Source organism: Heloderma suspectum, chromosome 5 (genome assembly GCF_057233095.1).
Source record: "Heloderma suspectum isolate Gila_16-S chromosome 5, 16-S_ref, whole genome shotgun sequence".
Taxonomy (NCBI): Eukaryota; Metazoa; Chordata; class Lepidosauria; order Squamata; family Helodermatidae; genus Heloderma; species Heloderma suspectum.
The window spans coordinates 102,718,135-102,740,517 of record NC_139462.1 but is presented as its reverse complement, the minus strand read 5'-3'; the positions used below and the strand labels follow the sequence as shown (position 1 = coordinate 102,740,517).

The 22,383-nt window shown below is 43.0% G+C and overlaps 1 protein-coding gene across 7 annotated transcripts in view; it reads left to right on the top strand.

Annotated features, from left to right (window-relative positions):
• Positions 1-1,074: 1,074 nt before the first annotated feature.
• KLHL5 (kelch like family member 5) overlaps positions 1,075-22,383 on the top strand; it is a 61,360-nt gene continuing 40,051 nt past the window's right edge. For 3 of the 7 annotated variants that reach the window (XR_014792177.1, XM_084856911.1, XM_084856908.1), the window contains exons 1-2: positions 1,075-1,219; positions 5,680-5,752. The gene's annotated coding sequence lies outside the window, so the exon portion shown is untranslated. Of the gene's footprint in view, positions 1,220-4,625; positions 4,805-5,126; positions 5,247-5,679; positions 5,753-22,383 lie in introns of those variants that run through there. The other 4 variants (XM_084856912.1, XM_084856909.1, XM_084856913.1 and 1 more) reach the window with 3 other exon arrangements.

Below are 22,383 nucleotides of genomic sequence, written 5' to 3'. Positions count from 1 at the left end.
TATCAGAGCTGCAATCCTACACCAACTTGCAGGGCGTAAGTCCCGTTGAACTAAGTGGAACTTCTGAGAAGACTTGCATAGGATTTCTCAGTATATCATGTGAGTGGGAGACTTACCTTGACCCCCAAATCCAAAGTGTGTGTTTGTGGGGGGGCTGGTTAGTTGTTAAAGGCACAATCCAATGTATGTTTAGATAGAAAAACATCCTACAACTCCCAGCATGGCTGGCTGCGGAATGCTGGGAGTTGTAGGCCTTTTTTTTTGGTCTCAACATGCATAGGATTGAGTCCGAAGTCACTGTGACAGAAATGTGTTCTGCACATGCTCGGAGGCACCTTCATTATTAATCTAGGGCAGGAGTAGGCAATCTGGTGTCCTCCAGATGTTTTGGACTACAGCTCCCATTAGCCCCACCAAGGATGGCCAATGGTGAAGGATCCAAAACATCTAGGCACCCGGTTGTCTACCCCTGGTCATGAGGAGGAGCTTTTAAAACAGGCCCTGGGGCTGAGCTTTTCAATCTGCCTCAGTCCTTTTAACAGTGCGGTAAAATAGGTGCGAGCGCTTTCTATCAACGCTTGAAAGCAATGCTTTGATGACACAACTCTGCAGGTCGATTCCCGCCCGCAGGCGCTAACCCCGTGCCAGCAACGGTAAACAGAGTCGCCCGCCCCTCCAATAGCCTAGCCCCGCCCTCTGCCAGGCACCCATTTCGCTTCAAGCGCTTCTTCCTCCGAGCTCGCGGAAGTGAACGCTCCGCTCCTTTCCCGCCCTCTCTCGCCGCGAGCGCCTGCGGGCGGTTGGAAAGCGCGAGACGGCAGCAACCGTCACGTCCCCATCTCACTTTCCGGCTTGGAAAGGATCGTCAGCCCGCCTAGCCCGGCAACGTTCGATGTGGCTCTGGGGAAAGGGTGGGGGTGGGGAGGAAACAGAGTGACTCGGTGGCTGGCCAGTCGAGGCTCGAGGAGGGGGCGGGGCCGGAGTGCTTTCTTCTCCGAAGTGGCGGCGGCGCTGAGGTCTCGCCCCGCCCCCGTGGGCGGGTCGGGAGAGGAAGGGGGCGTGGTCCAGGTTCGGGAGGAGGAAGGGGCTTTGTTGTGGAGCGAGGAGGTGCCGCAGCAGTCCTGGGGGCCGGGAAGGGGGTGCCCGCATCTCTCTCTTCCCCCCGGGCGGGGCGGGACGGGACCAGAGCCTCCTTCCCTTCCCTGGGGCCAGCGGTGAGGTGAGAAACGGGGTCGGGCTGGGAAGTAGCATCCGCAGAGAACCGCCCTGAGCCACGGCGCTCGCGCGCTGTGCTGAGGGGAGCGGCTGGCATCTTCTGCCTTTCCTTCGGCAGTGGGTTCCCCGGGGGAGGCAGAAGGAAAGACGGCGGCCCCTTCTGGTGGTGGATCAGGGTTTGACTTCAGCTCCGCAAGCAGCTTTTCTTCCTGCCCTTGCGGGGGGGCGGGGGAATGATGAACTCCGGGACTTGATGTGGAGTAACAATAAAAAAGAAAAGCGAGGGGAATGCTCCTGAACATGTGCAAAGTGCCTTCTCTCTCTCTACTCCGGGTTCCAGAGGGCGCTGGAGATACATACTTAAACTAGCGCAGATTAGCTGACCTTTGCCATCTTTTCACCACTTGCAATCCGGGTGATAAGAGTGGGCGTGTATCCCCACCCGCCCTTTCAGTGCGTGCTGGTGGGTGAAGACAGGATTCGAAACTAATTCCGTGGGATTTAATTTGGTGATTTCTGCTCTTAGATTTATAACCCTCCCCATCCCAAAGCTGTCCACCGGCAAAATGGAATAAAACTTCACCAGGTTCACGGAAATTTCCACACCCTTTCTTAATTTACGGTGCTTTGGGTTGTGTGCATAGAACGAAGGAGAGGAAGTTATTCTAAATAGAGCAAAAATCCTGCACAATGTGTGCCTTTAGGAGGAGAAGATAAAGGGTGTACACTACTGTTCAAGACTGTTACACGAATGAATTGTGCTCCTTATCCCTACCCTTGTTCTTGCACCATAAAATTAAGGTTTTCATTTTAGTACTGGTGAACTTGGCAGATGTTAGCGAAGGTTGCCTTGCTGTGGAGGGATGTAAGCCCTCATATCACCCACCTCCATACCCCACAGATGGTATGGTTAGGGTGTATGGGTCAGTCAAGATCTGCAACGGGATCTGTAAGTGTGCACAATATTTTATAATCCAGCTCTCTTTCAGGCAGCTCTGTTTCAGGCCAGTGAGTCATCTGATCTGGGGAAATGAATGTGATGCAGCATTAAAGGAATTAAAAATTAATTATCATGGACTTCGGTTCATGAACTGTGCAAAGAGATTAGATGGGCCTCCTCCCTGCCCTGCACCTTTATTTTACTCTGGCAAGAATGATGGATTGAGGCTGTGTGAGAGCTTGGATGGTAGGGAGAAGGGTGTCTCGTGAGTGACATCCATCCTGTTACATTTGAGTGGCCTTTTCCAGCCAATGGGTTTAATTAATGATGCAACTGAGAGGTGTGAAAAACCCATGTGATTAACAGTGCAATCTTATGCATTTCTACTCAGAAGTAAGTCCCGTTAAGTTTAATAGGGCTTGCTGCCAGGTAAGTGGGCATAAGATTGTAGCTAAAGGGGTTTTGCATTTATCACTTTAAACAAAAGTGTATTTTAAAGCAAATATGTACACACACACAAAGAAACTGCACGGTATGTTTTTGATACATATCTTTTTAAATCCAAGGCCATTCTGAACTATGGGGATTGGGGAGGCAGGCAAGCAGATACATATGAGTAGTTGTGCTACAGGGATATTATGTTTCTTATTGGAAACAAGAAAGCAACTCTGGATCTGAAGACTAAGATTACGCTTGGCTTCATTCCCTCCTGTCTAAAGCTTCATATTGTTGAGATGATAACAATGTGTAGCTTTTTCATTAAACATGATTTTGTACTGGGATAGAACTATCCTTTGGATAACCCCAGGCAGGATGCCATGAGGGTTTTAGTGTCATGTCCACATACGGAAGATCACACCCTAGGGCCTAGCACAGTTTCCTCCAACTTGGTGCCCTCCAGATGTTTTGGACTTCAGTTCCAATCAGCCCTAGCCAGCATGGCCAATGGTCAGGAATGCTGGGAGTTGTAGTCCAAAACATCAGGAGGACACCAGGTTGGGGAAGGCTGGCCTAGCACTTCATGTTGACTAAACTGGAATAATGAATACTTGAATTATGTCCCAGTTAGAATCTCTACTTTGCTTATAATCATGTACTAAAAATGGTGGAAATTTACACTTTAACCTAGCCTTCCCCAACCTGGCACCCTCCAGATGTTTTGGACTAAAATTCCTGGCGTTCCTGACCATTTGCCATGCTGGTTGAGGCTAATGGAGATTGAAGTCCAAAACATTAGGCACAGGTTGAGGAAGGCTGCTTTAGCCAATTGGATTATAAGTACATCCAGCTGATAAGGTGGAATCTCTTTGGCTTTTTAGCTATTATACTACAATACTGACATTTTATTGAGTTTGTAAAATTGAATAAAGTAGTTATTGTTTTTTTAGGAGGTGGGGAGGTATGTTTCCATGTATGTTTACCCTGGGGTGACATTATTAGGTTGTTTGGTTTTGCAAGTACATTATAAATCTCAGGGTAAAGTGAGTTTTGTAGCATCTGGGTGGTCACCTGACTTACTTTGTGCATATGCAGTTAATTGGATTCACCATAATTTATGTATTATATAGAAGAGGGTGATTGGCTTGATTTATGACAAACAGCGCATATTTTAACAATGTTTAAGTATGTTTACTTGGGTTTAAGTTCCACTGATGACAATTTGCTTGGAATTTGCTTTCAAGTAAATATGGGTTGCATCATGAAGTCTAAAATACATAAGCTTGATTGTTTGTCTCTGACTAAATTGGGAGAGTTGTGTGCAGCAACCAGTTATTTGGAGTGCACAGTATGTAATCTGTAGGTTACAAAACAAATGAATAGGATCTAAAGATTAAATGATTAAAAAAAAAACATACAGGATTAGTGATAATATGTCTTGATCCATGAAATTAAACATGTGAAATACATTAATTTACTCGGAATTTGCATTAAATACATAACTTCAGTAGTTTTTGTGGGTTTGAGACCTGTTGATTTGTTATGGAAAATGTTTGGGTTGGAAGCTGATCAGTGCAATACATGAATTTTAAAAGCTGTTTGAAAGTTGCTTTTTAAAGGGTATTGCAGATAGGAAAATCCATCCTTACAATGACCATAAAGGTAATTAGTCCATAACATTTCTACTTGACTAACTGCCCACATATATCTATATTCTTTTATGGTACAAAAGTGCAATCATTCTTTTTGCAACGCTTATTTGCTTAGTGCTTGGAGGCAGTTCTCACATACCCCAGGGAACCAGGTGAATGGCTGTTTACAAGCCTGTGAGAATTGCTTGGATTTTGTATGCTGAAAGGTAATGCATAAACTGCCAAGATACAGATCTCATGTGCAGTCAGAGCCATGGAGCGCCATTTGAGGACATGGGTCTGACCATGGGTGGGATATAAATGTACTAAATACATAAACAGTACATTTTAGTAAGTATGTAGAATAACTCTGTGGGCATTCTGTATCTTCTAAAAAATAGAATCTGAGTCAAGTTGAAGAGGATTCAGTTTCTGGATGAGTCTGGAACAACAAGGACCACATGCCACTATTATAAATGCCAAATAAAACAGTTTCAGAATGAGTGATTTGCTGCATAAAGCATGCCGGGCCACTCACCTAGTTTCCTGTGGTCAGTGAAAATTGGTTCCAGGCAACAAGGTAGGAATGTTTTCGATACAAGTTGGTTCTCGCCCATCCCTACCTTTTAGGGAGGGATGATAGCGCAGTGATGGAGTACATGCTTTGCATGAAGAAGGTCCCAGGTTCAATCCATGGTGTCTCCAGTTAAAAGGATCAGGTTGCAGGTAATAGCAAAGGCCTTTACCTTGAGACCCTGGAGAGCCATTCAGAGTCAGAGTAAAGAATACTGTGCTAGATGGACAAAAATAGTCTGACCTGGTATAGGAATTAGGAAGCTGCCTTATCCCCCTCCCCTCACATGCTCTGGATTAATCAGTTACTTCCACTTTCATGGGGGAAGAAAGATGATTTGCAGTTCTGGTTTGGATGGATCACAGAAATGACTTTGCCAGTTTGGATGCTAACAACAAGCTGGGATTTCACGAAAGGAGCTGATTTAAAACCGAGTACGTTGGGGAAGGTGAGTGTGGGAGTGCAAAGCATGTTCACAATCTGACGTTACATATGAACCAACCCAAAATGTCATGTTCAAAAATGAAATTCCCCAAGGGTAGTCAATTTTTGCTATTTACAGAGGATAAACCATGTTAGCCTGTTGCAGCAAAATCAACAAGGAGTCTTGTGGCAACCTTAAAGTCTAACAAATTTATTCTGGCATAAGATGTATCTGATGAAGTGTCCACAAAAATGTATGCAAGGACAAATCTGTTGGTCTTTAAGGTGCTACAAGAATTTTTGCTGTGTAGCCACTGTACAGATACAGTGATAAAGACACAACAGTTCAGCAGCTTTATTTTAAGCTTCTTGGCAATACCTTAAATGTACACTTATATGCTTTTTCTTTGCTTTTTTAACTTTTGTAAACAATTTTCTATTGTTTCTTTTCTTTCGAGATTTATCTTGTGGCCTGGAATGTCTTGAAGCAGATTAGAATGGAACTGCATATAATCTAAAGAAGCAATAAAGGTAACTGTTTTAATATTATAGTTATGAATTGTGAACCCATTCCAGCCAAAGTTAAGATCTTGGAGTCCACTGATTTCAGCAGTATTTTAGGTTGTAATCCTAGGTGCAATTATCAGGAAGTAACTCTGAACTTGGTGGGACTTTATTCTGAGTAAACATGCACAGTATAGGGTTGCAGATCTTTCACTGAAAATATTGGGATTTCGAAGTTCTTAACTTTGGCTGAATCATGTCCTATGGCTTTTTGTCAAGCAAGAGAGTAAATTCTAACTAGTAAATGCATGGAAACTTAGGCAGAGTCTGATCTTCTTTTGTGCCTTACGTACATTGGGTTAGATCCAGCCTAAGTTAGTTGAGCTTACTTTCCATTGTACTTGCTTAACTTTATCATGACTAATCTTTCACATTGTTTTCAATGGAATCTAACTTAGTCTGGATCCAACCTATTGTCTGGGTTCGGATGGTCAGTAGGGGAAACAACACAGCGTCGGTTGTTTCCCCCACCTCCGTGTGAACCGGTTGCGCGACCGGGATTACCCTAGTTAACTACACCATGTCACGGGTTGTCGTGTCGTCTGAACCTGGTGAGCGACATGGGCATAGTGCATCTTCACCCACCTTACAACCCACTGCTTGCAGTAGGGGTTGTAGGGTGGGTGAAAATAAACTATGGCTGCACCACGTGCTGGGTTCAGATGACACGGCAACCTGCTGTGTGGGTAATTAGTGTGATCCTGGTCACAAGACTGGTGTGTGAGGGGGCAGTGAAAACAACTGACAGTGTGTTGTTTCTCCTGCTGATCATCTGAACAATCCTGTTGCATGGTTCTCGCAATAAATGAGGAGTGTTTGGGCACATTTGAACTTCTCTTGGACAAGTTCCAGAGTCTTAGAGCTTCACTGAAATATTCCTTTCCTCTAGAGGGAAGGAATCCTTCCACTGGAGGAAGGGAACCTATGGATGTAAGCCTCAGTGTTTTGTAGAATTTTAAAAATCCATCTTGTTAATCCAGAAAAATAGTTTATGGAAAGTGTCTGTTATAATTTTTAAGCCACATCTTAAAATACACAGTTAAATTAAAATGTGCAATGAAAGTTATTATGGTTGCATTTGTTGTTGAACCTGGTGAGAAAATACATTAATACTATTTCTGTAGTTCAGGAAGACTGTATGTGAATATATGTTATTGAGAAGGGTGGTCATTGTAGCTTCGTCATTCCTCATTGGGCCTCTAGCTGTATGCTTGTTGGCTTGTATGAATTCCCATTCTATTTTGCAGTAGAATGTTGTTTCATGAGGTTGCTGCCATCTTGTAAAATGAGCAAGGCAGAGGAATGTTGAAAGAGAATGTGTTGCCCAGAGCTCTTGGAAAACGAAACATAATAATGCTCTGATTGCCAGGGTGGATTTCATGAACCTACTACATCTTTAGCTTTCCTGATTAAAAATAAATTGGGATACATATTAATTCTAATATTATGCAGAACTGTCTTGTGAAACTCTGATGACTATTGGAAACTCTGATGACTACTGTCATTGCTTTTGTTTTTAAAAAGAGGGGAAAGTATGTTTCCAGGCCGCAGGAAAAACCTGGAATGTAGTCTGAACCAAATCATCTTAAGTGTGGCATCATGTCAGTACCAAGAGATATTTCTTTTGCTACAGCACTCCTGTCTACTCCCATCCTGACTTGTGGGCAAGGACATGGATCTTGTGTGTACTGAAAAGTCTTTGATACGGTCATTCCAGAATGAGGTGTCTGCCTGGGGTTTCTGCAGTGGGAAGAGTAAAGGACAGAATCGGGGACAAATGTATTTAGTTAGGTAGTTGCTAGTAATAACATCTTTATCATTTTCACTATTCTGCTTTTTCATTTGGAAGGAATTTGGGTTAGAGGGCCACAGAAGTGAGCCCTCAGTTTGCACGATTGCTGGAGCCCACCATGGCTTATTTAAGCCACGGTGGGTTGTTGGGCGTGCCGGTGGCCATTGTGAATACTCAGGCTGTGGTGGACAGGCATTGCAGTTTATCCTGAAGTACGAACCTAGCAGAGGTTGACTTCTTCCCATGGTTAACAAACCACCCACAACCCCAAAACAGCCCATGGGTTGTGGGCTATAGTGGGCTGCGGTGATTGTGTGAACCAGACCAGTGTGTGTGTAGGAGAGGGGAACTTTTGAAGGCACAGATCACACAAAGGCAACTAAAATGAACAATGGGCTGGAGCAACTCCCTTATGAGGAAAGATTACAACATCTGGGATTGTTTAGCATAGAAAAAAGGTGAGTAAGGGGAGACATGATAAAGGTCTATAAAACTATGCATGGTTTAGAGAAAGTGGATAGGAGACATTTTTCTCCCTCTCTCGTAGTACTAGAAACTGGGGTCATCCCATGAAGCTGATTGGTGGGAGATTCAGGACAGATAAAAGGAAGTACTTCTTTACACAGTGTGTAGTTAAGCTATGGAATTCACTTCCACAAGATGTAGTGATAGCTGCCAGTTTGGATGGCTTTAAAAGGGGGATTAGGCAAATTCATGGGGAATAAAACTATCAGTGGCTACTAATCACACTGGCTGTATCTTACCTCCCATATCAGAGGCAGTATGCTTCTCAGTACTAGTTGCTGGGCACCATGAGCGGGAAGGTGCTATTATGTTCACTGTCCTGCTTTTGGGCTTCCCATAGGCATCTGGTTGGCTGCTATGAGAACAGAATGCTGGACTAGTCTCAGGTGAGGAGGATGCCCGAAGAGGAAAAGCCTTCTTGCCTGAGGAGGGATGGTTATGCCTATATCCCCTTCCTGCTCCTTCCCCCTCTGTTCCATATGACTGTACATGTGGACCCAGTTCGCATGACACAGCAGGTTAATGTGGGGTTAATAACCTACAATTAGCTGCATTGTGTGCAGGGTGTGTGCGGCCAATGTTTTGAATGTGCCACCTCTGATTGGGCTGATCAGAGGTTGTGGCATGTCATGTGAACCCAGCCATCATGGGTTAATTGAGGGTTAAACAACCCACACTTAACCCTTGATTAGTAGTTGGGTTAAGTGTGGGTTATTTAACCCTTGATTAACCCACAATGGCCAAGTTCACATGACACGCTGAAACCCCTGATCACCCTCGTCAGAGGCTGCATATTCAAAATGGTGGCCATACGCATCCTGGGGCTAATCATGGGTTAATTAATCCATAGTAACCCACTGTGTTGTGTGAACTGGCCCATACACATCCACTGGCCTTTTTCCATTTTCTGAGGGGTTTTGGATGTTAAGTTAAAAATAAAAATAATGTACTTCTTCAGATATGGGGATTCTTGAGCATGCTGATACCTCTCTGTCTTGTGTGTGCATGGGTGTGGTGTGGTTTTGGCTACATAAGTAATGGCACTCACCCTGTGAAGGTGGGAAATAGAGAGTCACATGATTTTGAATGTTACATGATTTCTACCCTTTGGGGCTTAATAATTTGCCTAGGTCAGTTTCATAGTATACATTTTTGTGCTTAGTTTAAGGAATTCTATAACCTATAAATATTTTAGAATTTTAGGCTAAGTGGCTTATAAGGCTAAGAGAATCAAATTAAATATTTTGAAGAACTTTAGATGCATCTTGCCATTGCTGGAACATTAGTATGGTTTGTACTGATCATTTAGAAGTTCTGCTAATGTGGGTCCTAAGTGGTAATTGCAGATGTATCGTCATACATTTTAAAAGCTGGAGGGCATGCTTGTATCTTGTGTTTAGCAGGATGTTATTAATGTTAGGTTAGGTAGACTTTGATTTTCCCAACTGAGTTTAGGACTATCTCTTTAATAATTATATTAAGCACAAAAGTTTGCAGCCAACAACTAGGCTGGTTATTCCAAACCAGTTGGTGAACTTCACCTTTTTAGTTCCTGGTCATCTGTGCCTTTTCTCTGTTCATTCTTTGTCATAAACAAAAAGGAGGGTTTATTATTTGGGCTCAGAAATGGCTTGTAGACATCAACACTATGATGCAGAAGCAGAACAAATTAAGAAGGCTTAGAAATGAACTTCTCTAATGTGATAAACATACTTTCTCCTGATCCTTCTGGAAGAAAATATTTCATAAATCATTTAGAGAAAAAATTCCCAGATTTCCAAATTTTCCATTGGACCATGGTGGGGGTGTGGGGCAGGCATGGAATTAAGTTTTCCCCTAAATATTTCCGTTTTTCTTCATGTCCTCACAAATGTAGGTCTAATAGAAACAGATCTGTGTTGATTGCATATGCTGTATTTTATTTGTGTGTTTCAGGTACATGACAATCTATAATGATAAAAGACTAGTGTGTTTGCCTGTATGTCCATCCATCTGTTGGCACCACAGTGCCAAGAACGTGAAATGTAGACACCTGAAACTTGGCATACATACTAAAGGGACCCTAGGCATGTGTCTGGGGCGGGCCATAGGATAATTCAGATTCCTGGATCTGAAGTCCAAAACAGTGTTCCAACTGCAGATCTGGGAATCTGCACTCCCTGCCCCCTCCTCCCTGCCGACGGCGTGGAGAGAACTGCACCAACTGCCTCTCTGAGGTTGCAAAGGTGACCTCGGAGAGGGGGTAAAGGGGGCATGCTAGTGGGCAAAAAGGGATTGGGGAAGCTGAGATACGACGTATCCTGAGGCTTCCCCAGGCTCCTTCCTTCCTGCTCCGATGCGCCCCAGGTAGATGGGCAAAAAAGCCTATCTAGCCAAAATGAAGAGCGGGATGAGTGCAGAGGTAAAGAACATCTCCACCACTCCTCCTGTTCTGCATAGGATGCCTGTAAGCCTCCGAGTTCAGAGGCTTACCGGCATCACCATAGGATTATGCCTTAATTTAAATGTGTCTGTGTGGTTGAAGTGTGCAGTAATATTTTCAGCCACTAGGAATAGACTTCCCTAACTAGCAGATAACTTTCCGGTCCATACTGTTTGAAGCCAGGGGAGATTAGTAGGCTGAGCAGGTAGAGTTATAGGCCTGACCTTCTCCCCTGCTATGGGGCAGACCACCCTCATGGAATAGAGTAGACAGACCCCTTCCATGGCTTCACTCAGACAGCGTGGTGCAATGTGTCCAACTCTGACAGCTGTGTAAGTTTTCTTGAAGCCTTCTCTGTATCAAACAAAGGTTTATTCCAGCCTATGCGAAGCCAGGTCTGTTTGCTAGTATACAAATAGAAGTAATAGAGGACAGGCCTCTTTCCTGAGGGACTTATAATCTGGAACAAGAATGGGCAATCCACAGCCCTCTTCCACATTTCATGTGACCCATGCAGCACTGGTCGACTCTACTTGAGCCTTCCTTGTCCCGTTGGAGGGAGAGAAGAGTGCTGATGGAAGGGAGCCCTGTGCTGTTATTAAGGTTAGGAAAAGCATAGAAAATAGACAATGGAGGAAGGGGAGTGAAATAGAGGAAGAGGTAGGCAGGGAAGGATATGCAGTTGTTGCACTTACTCATATTTAGTTACAGTAGGGGATTGAGTTTAAGGAGTTGTGCCAGTGGGTTCCTGGCAGAGGTGTGTGTTGAAATATCTGTTTGGCAGATACTAGAGATCATGAGTTCTTAAAAATTTACTAAGAGCATAATGCCTTCTGTATGGTGGATCTCTTTTGACAGTAATCCGACACTTCCTCAAATTTGCATTACGATGATAATGCCAGTAGTCAAGAAAAACTGCACTGCAGCCAAACTCTAATAGAGAAAGCTCATTATGAGTATATATCCTGGGCATTTATTATAATAGTGCTCTACAAAGCTGAACTAATAAGAATTAGGATGGAAACCAAGTTTCTGAAAAATAGTGCATGTGTAACTGTTGGATACAGATCATAACTGTAAACAGTTTTCTCATATGAAATGTACTTCATAACCAATCACATTGTGATCTCTTATATTAAATCCCATACTATAGATATTAATGGACTGCAGACCTTTTGTTTTGCTATTAATGCATTGCTCTGACATGTTGTCAACCCAGACAAAAAGAAGCTTTTCAGACTAATGAACTGCTCTTGCTGCTGCTGTTGTAATACAGGACAAAGCAGTTTGCAGCCCACTCCAATGTATGTTAACTCAGCAGTAAGCTTGCTATATTCAATGGGGCTCTTTCCTAGATAAGCATATATAAGATTGCAGCACTAATTCCTTACCTTGTTAGTCATCATCACAATCCTGTGAAATGGATTACTTTGCTTTAAATTAAAAAAATTACATTTAAATTTTGAAGCTCATGGAGGGAGCAATCCTATGTGGATCAGCAGTTGCCTCCAAGCCTGGGGGCAACTACCTATCCAGTGGAGGGTGAGAGGAGTGGTGAGGAGCGGATCTCCTCCTTGCTTCCCCCACCCTGCTTTCGTGGCTAGACAGCTCATTTCAGCCACGGGACCTCAGAGTACGGGAAGCGGCGGCCGGACGACACATAGGATGTGCCGTATCGGCATTTCCGACCTCTGCCCCACCCCCTGGAACGCTTTATTTTCACCCCTCCACGCTGGTCTTACAAGCACAGGGCTAATCTGCACTAGCTACAAGGCAGCGCGGGAGGGGGTGGGGGTCGGTTCTCTGGGAACCGACCTCGGAGCTTGGGCTCTGAGGTCAGTTCCCAGGAGCCTACCTATCCTGTCGCCATCTAGCTGCTGACTAGCGGCCATAGGATTGTGCCCCTAGTAAAGTTATCTTAATGGATGAAGAGGACATTGAGCTTGGATTTTTTTTTGACCCATGAAACTCTCTAGCAGCTGACAAAGGCTACTCTTCTTCTAATGAAATAATATTTCTGCTGGAGAGGTTTCTCCACTTTGGACAGGAACCAAAGAATTACTTCAGGTTGGCATAGCTGGCATTATGACAATAATCCTGGAAGGAACCTTGGGCTTGCACACTCCCTTCACCCCCGTGCACTTAGAGTAATGAGATCTTTCCCGGCTTGTATCAAGCCATAAACTGAGCATTCAATCCAGACTGGTAAACTATGTCCTGTGCTTGCCTGCAAATGAGCATCTAAATCTGGTTTACAATCTTGGTTTGTAGGGCAAGTACGAACCCATCATTTGCCGGTTTGGTAGTGATGACAAATTTGTGGTTTGCAGCAATCACAGGAAGAACCAAAAAAACTAAATTATTTTTGTGTATTTTTTATACTCTTATTTCAAAAGTTTTGCCATTCGGTAAAGGGGACTGCTTTTTTGAGAAACGCAAGTCCAAAGTCTCCTTGCCACAAAGTTATTTAGATACTGGCCTTGGTTTGGAACCATTAATGTCTTTCATGAATTAATGAGATCGGCGTGCAATACTTAGCAGTGTTTTACAAGTTAATGGCCTCATCCTAAAACTTGTTGAGTCAGTAAATGAATGCTTACGATGGACATACACTGACTTCTGCACTAATGCATTGCCACAAATTATGATAGTATATTTGTGTTGCAGTATTAGACAAGTACATGTGGTTAGGATCTGGAGGTTCATGTTACAAATGCACATTCTTTTGTGTGCAGTACATTTTAAAGTTGTAGAAGGGCAGTCTCTATGGGTTATTCTGTCACTAGAATTCCCTTTTTAGAACACTTGCCAAAGCCTGAGAATCTTTTAGAAGCATCATAAATCACTTAGATTTCATCTGTCTTCTGATGTATATAATATGGGGGGGTGTAATTTAAATACTTCTTTTATTCTCAGTATTAATTTATATTTTCATCCAATTTTACAGAAAAAAGGGGGGATAGCGGTATTGATGTTACAGTCTTGAGAAAGCAAGAAAAAAATGAATTATGCAGGTTTTCAGTGGCAATTAACATGTTCATTTAGAGCTGCTTTTTTGAATGATAAAATATCTGAACCAATTTATTTGAGCTTGAAATGTTGGACTATTCACCACAAGGACAATACCTTCCTCTTCCTCCTCCTCCTCCTCCTTCATCATCATTAAATACAATTCTATATTGCCTTTCTGCCAAGGTACCCAAGGTGGTTTAGAATTTTTAAAGAATGAAGCAAATGTTATCAAAAAACATAATAATATTTTTCTCTCAAGCCAATAGAAGGTCTCTTCAGGAGCTGATGGCATGAGCTCCCTGGTCTGGGGCCCTCCTCTTCTGTCTACCCTTGGGGCACCACACAGGTCTTAAGTAGGCCTGGGAAGGTGGGGGAGGGGCTGCCCCAACAGTCCTCTTGGGGCACTGCTGGTCCCTTCAGGAGCTGACTGCAGAAGCTCCTGGGCCTGGCTGTCTCCTCTTTTCATTATATAGTCTGTACTATGGGAATACATGGATGCTAACATAGGTAAGGAAATCTATGTAGGGCCTCTCTGAATGAGATTTGGGAATGACACCAGCATATGTGTGCTATTTTATCATATTTGATATGCATACACTTTTGTCTTCAGCCATTTATCTTTTTAAATAAACGTGAGGCGCAATCCTTTCATGATTGTTCTTTGCATATATTATAAAGTTTGCAATGTAAAAAAAAGGCTAAGATACATATGTGCACAGATGGAGTATGCTGTACAATGTGTGGCTTGTGTACTCTGGTTTGACCCTTAAGCACAAGTCGTGTTTGGCATTGGATTTTTCTCCTCGTTAAAGCCATGCCAGTGTCATAGACTATAGTAGAAGAAGCTGCCATTGTTGTCTATAGGCACTGGGCTTCATCTTCTTTTAGAGGTAAATGCCTTGCTTCAGAGCAAGTTATTCCTCCCAAGGTTGTCTATAATCGTTTCTCCAATGTAACCTCTGTGTAACTTTGCACAACTAGGTATGCAAATAAAGAGTCGTGCAGCTGAGTAGTACAGGAGCCAGGAATAAGCATAGAGGTTTTCCAAAGGGAATCTTTTTAAATAGGTGAGCAGTTCTCAATTTGCATTTCAATTATTGCCTTAGAAAAGTTTAATATCATTTGCATAAGGCTAGTGTAATTCTAAGGATTGTTGCTTCCACATTCCAAATGAATAACCCTCGCCACAGGAGCTGCGCCCTTGCATCCAATCAGTAATAGACTTGGGGCACCTTTTTAGACCTACAGTGGTGATATGGAAGGCACTTTCTGTGCCTTTATCTGACAGACACAGGCCCTGAGTGGCTGGGCCAGCCAGACACAAGTAGGTGGGCCAGCCAAGGGTCCTTCCTGTCTAATAGTTTCTCCAATCCTGGCTGGTGGCTGCTCTTTGGAAGGACCCTTGTGATTGGTTCCATCCATGTAGTGCTAGCCCCTTAAACCAGGGGTGCAGAAGCTTTTCAGCCCTGTGGGCCAGATGTGATGCTGGTTTGTAGGCCACATATATGTGTGCACACCTGCTCGCCCCAATGATCCTGAATCAAATCTGTCTCTGTCTATTTAAAATTAGGCCACCCTTAGAAGTGGAACCCTCTCACTCTTTCCTTACTGCTAGCTGGGAGGGGGGAATTTAGGGTGGGTGTCGAGGCACCTGGGAGAGGCATAGTTAAGTCCTTGGGGGCTGCAGGCTGTGTATCCCTGCCTTAAACATTACAGCAGTGACATGAGATAAAGCCATAGAAAAGCAACTCGCACACTGCTGCTTTAATATCTAAAGTGTATCTTTTAGCGTGCAATTTACATGCTGAAAAAATAATCACTGGTAGCTCTTATCATTGTATCTTACTTAGTGAGTTGGTCACAGCTGCCAAATAAAATCAGTTAAAGTACTGTCTTGATACATTCAAACCTTGTTTCTTTTCCCCTCAGTCTCAAAAGGATTTGTTATCTTTGCTTCCAAAGCTGCTTTTTTTTTTTTAAAGCAGCACATCATGCAGTGCCTTTAAGCGTCTTTTGACAAATGAAAATGAAAGTTATGATTCTGAAGGGGCTTGAACATCTGAGGGCACAAAATGTGTAGGGCATCACATTCTAATGCTAGCCTGGAATTATGGGAGTTGCAGTCCACACCTGGAGGGCACCAGGCTGGGAAAGATGGTTTTAGTGGGAGGGGTACACATGCTGGCCCTGCCCAATATCCCTTTGTGCACAGGCCCCTCCTCTCCCAACCTTTGCATGTTCAGCATGAAGGTCTGAAGCACAATCGGCTGAACACATGTAGAAGTCTCCATGCAAATGCCTTTTCTAGGTTCCCAATTGCAGGAAAGTTTCTAAGCATATGTAGCTAAATGCACTTAGAATCTCCCTTCAACTTACTTCCTGAAAGCTAGAAGGGTGGGAGTGGAGGAGCTGGAGCTGGTGTATGCACCCCCTGCCTCCTATGTGGTTTGGTGCACTCACTTGTTCAGGCTGATGGAACATCTTGGTAACTGGGAATAAGCCCCTCTGAGCTCAGTGGGATTTCTATCTGAACAGACATTTATTTATCTATTTATTAATTAAATTGATTAATCGCCCATCTGGCTGGTCACCCAGCTGCACTCATATATCACATGTATATGATTGCGCTGTCAGAGCTTTTCTAGTTGAGGCTGTTTAATCCACTGTTACTACTTCCACTTTCATTGCAGAATTAAGATTGGATCTTTATACTAGGAGCTTTTCCTTTTCGTGCCTTTCTGCTATATAACTTATAGGTGGCACTGTGATATAGCAGAGTAATGCAAGCACAAATGTGGGGACTTGCGCTTTGTTTTGCTTTGGCAAAAAATACTGGATGCTCCCTGCTTCCAAAAATCCTGCAGAATTGCTTTTAAAAACAAACGCGAAACTGGATGGTGACAACATTGTCTAAGCCACCTGTAAACAAGCTTTGGGAAGTACTTTCAGTGGAATGTGTCAGTTGTGATCTGGCTGATCAAAAGTCAGCATGGATTGAAAGCAAGAAAAGATTCTGTGGGCTGGCTCTCAAAGTTGTGTGTGTGTGGGGTCCTCTTTCAAAGGAGAATGCTTTGAATTCATTGTATAGCAAAGATAAAAACAATATGGCTGAATATTGTGGTGCCAGTCCTGGCAATGGAAGGATACAAATGACAGGCAGAAAAGCCAGATATAGAGATCTATGGTATGCTTCAGTGTCTTTCCAAGAAAAGGAGATAGCCAGAGAGCTGGGGAACAGCTGATACTGGCACCAAAGTGGCTACCATGTTATCACTGCAAGGAAGCACAGCCTGCACACTTTATAATGCCCTTGAGTGCCATTTTCTTGGTAGAAAGGTGGGGTACAAATCAAACAAATCTTAGACAGGGTTGATTTAGTCAGTTTGTATCATCTGAAGCTTTTCTCGGCTGCAAGTTGCTTCTCTGTCCAGTTCTATGCTCCTTCCTTTATGCATTCTCAAACCAATGTGGCGGGATGGGGTAAGAACTTGCCAGTTACCCAACAATTTCCTTGCCTTTTGCAGGAGAGGCCCGTGTTGCTTCCACCATGAGATGCTGGAAGCAAGCTGGAGTCCAAAAGGTAGCTTGCTAACATATCCAAACTAGAAGCTAAGTACGTATGGCAGAGCCTTCCTATAGGCTGTGTTTTCTCCTGTTTGGTGGCAGCAGGACAGTAAATTGCAGACCCTTTAAAGGCCCTCCAGACTAAAAGCCAATTTTACTTTTTCTACTTTCACTTGGTATTAGGTCCAGCCAGTTCTGACCAAGCTAATGGCACCGGGGACTTTGTGGACCATTCAGTTCATGCATACTCCCTTTGCCTTCACTGGCTGTGCCTCATCCCCTTCTTTCCTGACAGTCAAGAGAGGCCTATTTGGTCAAATTACCCAAGAAAACCTGGAGTCACTGTTGTGGTTTACCATAGAATGCACCTGTTGTGGCAGCGAGGATGAATGAGGACTGCATAGCCTCTTGCAGAACACTGTCTCTGCTGCTGAAATAATTGGCAGGGGTTCTGCCCTGGATGTACTTCCTTGCAAATTTAGAGGGAAAGGATGGGAATGTGAGGAAAACATGTATGCAAGTTGTATAGTTAGTTGACAGAGGAAATTGTTTTACAATTGTCTTCCTCTGTACACTCTTAAGTGGAAAGAATTGTTTCATAATTGATTGCTTTGGCTTTGCATGGACCTTGCAGCTCTCAATGGGGACTGGCTGCTTGATGCAGAGTTCTTCAGTTTGTGTTGTCCTTTGAAGAGGGAAGGGCAAGAATCGCCATTCAGGGAAATGCAGGATGCATGTGGAAGTAACTGGAAACAGGAAACAAAGTGGGTCAGTTGCTAGTAAACACTGTTTAATTAGGTACTGAGTAAAAGATGCTTCAGTATACTTTAAGGATTTCAGTCATGTTGATTGTTGTTGGAATTGGATAAATCAATGCTGGTTGTTTTTTCAAAATTAGGTGCTGAGCATGTGACTAATAAATACACTTGAGCTTTGATCCTGGTAGTCCCTATTCTTGAGTTCTTCACATCTCATTCATTCATTTTATATTTTTAACCTTTCTGTGATGAAATCAAGTACAAGGTGGCTTACAAATAAATATATAAATCATAGCAAAAATTAAAAACTAGTCTAATAATAAAACAGCAGTGAAATAGCACTATAAAATGTTGCTATAAAGACCATAACAACAAGCTAAAAGTCAAAGGCTCAACTACTTTTTTATTTTAAGCATGTAGGAACACTATGTACTACAGTTATCAGAAGTATGTAGCTCAGCATGGCTTACTGCTGTTGGGCAGATGAAATCTTGTGAATCTGTTCCCAGATGTTAATGAGTAGGATATTCCTGGTATATCTGCGTAAAAGTTTGGCAGTCTTTCACTCCGCTGCTGCCACCCCCCCTACAACTTGTTCAGATTTTTGGCAACATTAGCCCATGGTGATCATTTGAGGGCATGTTTGCATGTCATGTTAAAATTGGTTATATGGATGGAATCTCATTCCCCTAAAATATGTTGTATTGAGCGTGTGAGTTTTTATCATTGAACACCACACCTCCTATCAAATTCAGGATTCTTCTTTGATGCAAAACCTTTTTTTTAGTCTGCTTATTATGCAAGAGTTGCAATATGTTGAGAAATGATGATTAATTACACTGCAAGTTATTCTTCTGTCTTATCTTTCAAACCAGCATGCACTGAGCGAAAGTAGAGCGCTCAGTTGGCAGCTCTAATTTAATCAATTTAGTCCTCTGCCTTTAGAAACCCAGTGCAACACGGGAAATCCTTGCTTTTAGCCCATGTAAAATTAATGTGAATTAAAAAAACAGTATTCTATTTCAACAGTTCTGCTTATTTGGAAACAAATATGGGGGTATAAAGCCTTTATAAAGAAAAATAAATTCTACTTGAATCTAGCCAAAATGTGCCTGGAGTTGATCAATCTTGAATTGATTATCTGTTCAGACTCCTAGTACAATTACATATTCTAATATTTTATAAATGACAGTTCTTTACAGCAGGTTCAGAAGATGTAAATAATGTCTTAGTGCTGTTATATCTGCACGATTGTGCCTTTGCTTACAGAATGCAGGGGTTTAATAGTAAAATATACACTAGGTACAGTGTCATGAGAATTCAGACAGTATGAACTGAAGAGAAAAGGCAGGGAGCAGCTGACCCAAAGTCTGAGGGTATTGTATGCCCAGCCCAGCTAAAACTGATGATGTGGTATAGGTCTGCTGAGGAGTCTGTAAGCCCTTAGCCTGAGATCAGCTGAGTTGTCCACCATGTATGACATGACGCTTGTATCAGTTGGATTGAGGGCACGAAGGCTGCAGTAGCCACCCTATGGCATTCAGAGCTCATAGAGCTCTTCTACACAAGTGTAGAAGCTTCACTGCAGTTACCAGTTCAAGCTGAATTATGCCAAAAGAAAAGATGAAGAACTTTTCCAGGCCCTACCAATAATGGAGTGAATGCTCATGCTTGTGGTAGTAGTCAGACACGTTGGACACTTGCTAGTTCTCCGAGAAGAGCACAAGACTTGTTGCACTGACAGCACCCTCATTTACACTCTGCACAAACATCCATGAAAGCTGGAGGCACTGCAAGACTCTTCTGGGTACCCTGTACAACAGGAGTGGGGAACCTCGGGCCCAGGATCCAGTCCAGCCAATCTGGCCTTCTCTTGCCCCCAGTCTCTTTCCCATAACCACCTATTGTTTGGTGGTTTCCCAGCTGTTGTGCATTTCCCCCCACCCCCACTCTAAAAGGTTGAAATGCCTCTCCTAAGCTTAGTTACTGACACTAAGAGCTTTAAGATACAATATTCTGGGGGCTTTTTGTAATTTTGTCTTCACCCCTTTGGCCCCAGCCACCACTGGTAAGCAGGCCCCAAGAGCCTCTCTGAAATTAAATTCAGCCCTCAGACTGAAGGATTTTCCCCACAAAGTAAGATTTCTCTTTCTTATCCTTGGCAGCTCGAAAGGGTAGGCTGTGCACTCTTGCAGTGTGTGTGTGCATGGGGCAAGGATGGTGGTTCTTTGGCTGTATTGCTCTCTCAGTTCATCCACCCTATCCCCTCACCAGTTAAGGGAGCCTACTGATGGCATATGTTAAGGTTGCCATATCCTGGAGCTGCTTACTGGCCAATCATGGGATTCTGGCAACCACAGTAGGAGCCCTGCCCCTCACAGTTTCAGATGCCATAGCTTTGCAGGTTATGGACAAAATGGGACTGTCCCTGTAGATCAGGGGTAGGGGACCTTATCAGCCTGCCTGCACTTTAAGATCAGCAACAGAGGCCCTTCTCATTTGCCCACCTATAAGAGCAATTAGGTGGGTAGACCTAATCCACCTAGACCACACATGAGAGGGCCTTCTCTGCAGTGTCCCCACACCTCTGAAAAAGTTACCGTCGGGAGTCTGCCATGCTCCATCATTGCAGGCTTTTTAGAAGGGCTTGAAAATGTATCATTTTACTCTTGGGCTTCTCCTAATATGATTGTTGCTGCTGCAGTTTTTGTTGCTGTTTTATTGCTGATTTTGTTGTTGGGTATTATTGCTGGTTTTGTTATGTTGTTACTGTTTTTACTGTGTTTTTATCACTTTTAATATTGTATTGGATTTATTTATTTATTCATTTCATTTCTGTAGTGCCCAATAGCTGAAGCTCTATGGGCAGTTAACAAAAATTAAAACCAAACGGCACACAATAAAAGAATATAAAATATATAGAACATTAAAACCACAATATAACAATGGAGCCACAATAAAACCTAGCAAAAGTGCGGAAATTTAAAATACAGATTTAAAACAGTAAAGCTAAAATGCCAAAATGCCTGGGAAAATAAAAAGGTCTTCACCTGGCGCCGGAAGGAATACAATGTAGGTGCCAGGCGAACCTCACTAGGGAGCTCATTCCACAGCAGGGGTGCCACAGCAGAAAAAGCCCTCCTCCTAGCAGCCACCCGTTTTATGTGTTTTATTGCTGTATGCCACCTTGGGAGAGCTTCTGCCTTGAAAAGTGGCCAAGAAAGATTTTAAATAAATAAAAATAAACCTCATGCCCAGGGGCCAAAACCATCCATCCTGGGGTCCCAGTCTGGTCCTCCAGCATTCCCCAGATGGCTGCGCCCTTTTCCCCAAACACCAATTGTTTGGTGATTTCCTGGTTTTTGTGCAGATTTTTTTCCCATTCACTATGCAACATGCTTGTGTTACATTCCACCACTGAAAGGATTTGCTGATGGCCTCTGAGTTTACATATGAAGATGATCTGTCCTTTGTTGCATGATATAGGTGGTATTGGTGGGGTCACTGCTGCAGCTATGTGACTTTGTAATATTGGCTTTATAATAATAATCTTCCATCCTCCTGCTAATTACTTCCCTCATATCCCAGTGCAGCAGTTGCTGCTGGGAAAAAATAAATTCATCCCAAAAGGATCTCTCATCTTGAAAGTGCTGGGGAGGCTTCTGCTCAGTATAGCAGCAGTTTATTGTGAATTGCCCAACTATTACCTGCTCCCTAATTGTTGACCATCACGTGTATTGCGAAAATAGCTGTCTGAAATGAGGAGAACAAGCTCTTGAAAATGGAATAAAAAGACCAGTATTAATATGGTGATGCTAAATAAATGTTTAAAAATCAAAATTCATGCTTGGAAAATTTCCTGTTGGCAGTGATTATCTATTATCGTTTCTAAGTCAGATTAGTCAGCCAAGTAAGTAATTCTACAAAAGCTACTAACTCATCTGCCCACAGTGTAATTTCATTGTGGCACCTAAGAGCCACCCCCAAGTTTGTTCTCCCACCACTACCACCTCTGGCTAACTTTAAGCTTGTTATATGTTGATGGGCAGGAAATAATTGGTTCACTTTACAAAGTAAAGTAAGTCCAAGCACATTATGCTGTTACATTGTTAAAACTAAGAAGGTAATCACAAGTCATAGTTAAGGACAGAAGTTTTTAGAAGAGTTTAAAGAGGTTTCCCTTCCAGTAGAGTGTATATACATAGTGTACACACCTTTTGTCCTCTTATCATGTTTGGTTAAACAGGCTTAGCAGGTTTTGGGTTTGGTTTTTTTAAACAATACCAAAACTTGTGAAACCACTTGAGATTAAAGTGGGATGAGTGTACATGGCCTGAGCAGCAGTACAGCATATCAAAACTCAGCATTAGATGATATTATATATGCCTTGAATAATGGTATTAGGTTATTTTGTTCTGAAACTACCTTCACTTCCCTAAAAAAAACTACTGTCCATCTCTCCCTGGTTCACTGTCTGGATGGGAAACTGCTTGGGAGCCCATGTGAACCATTCTGACCTTCCTTA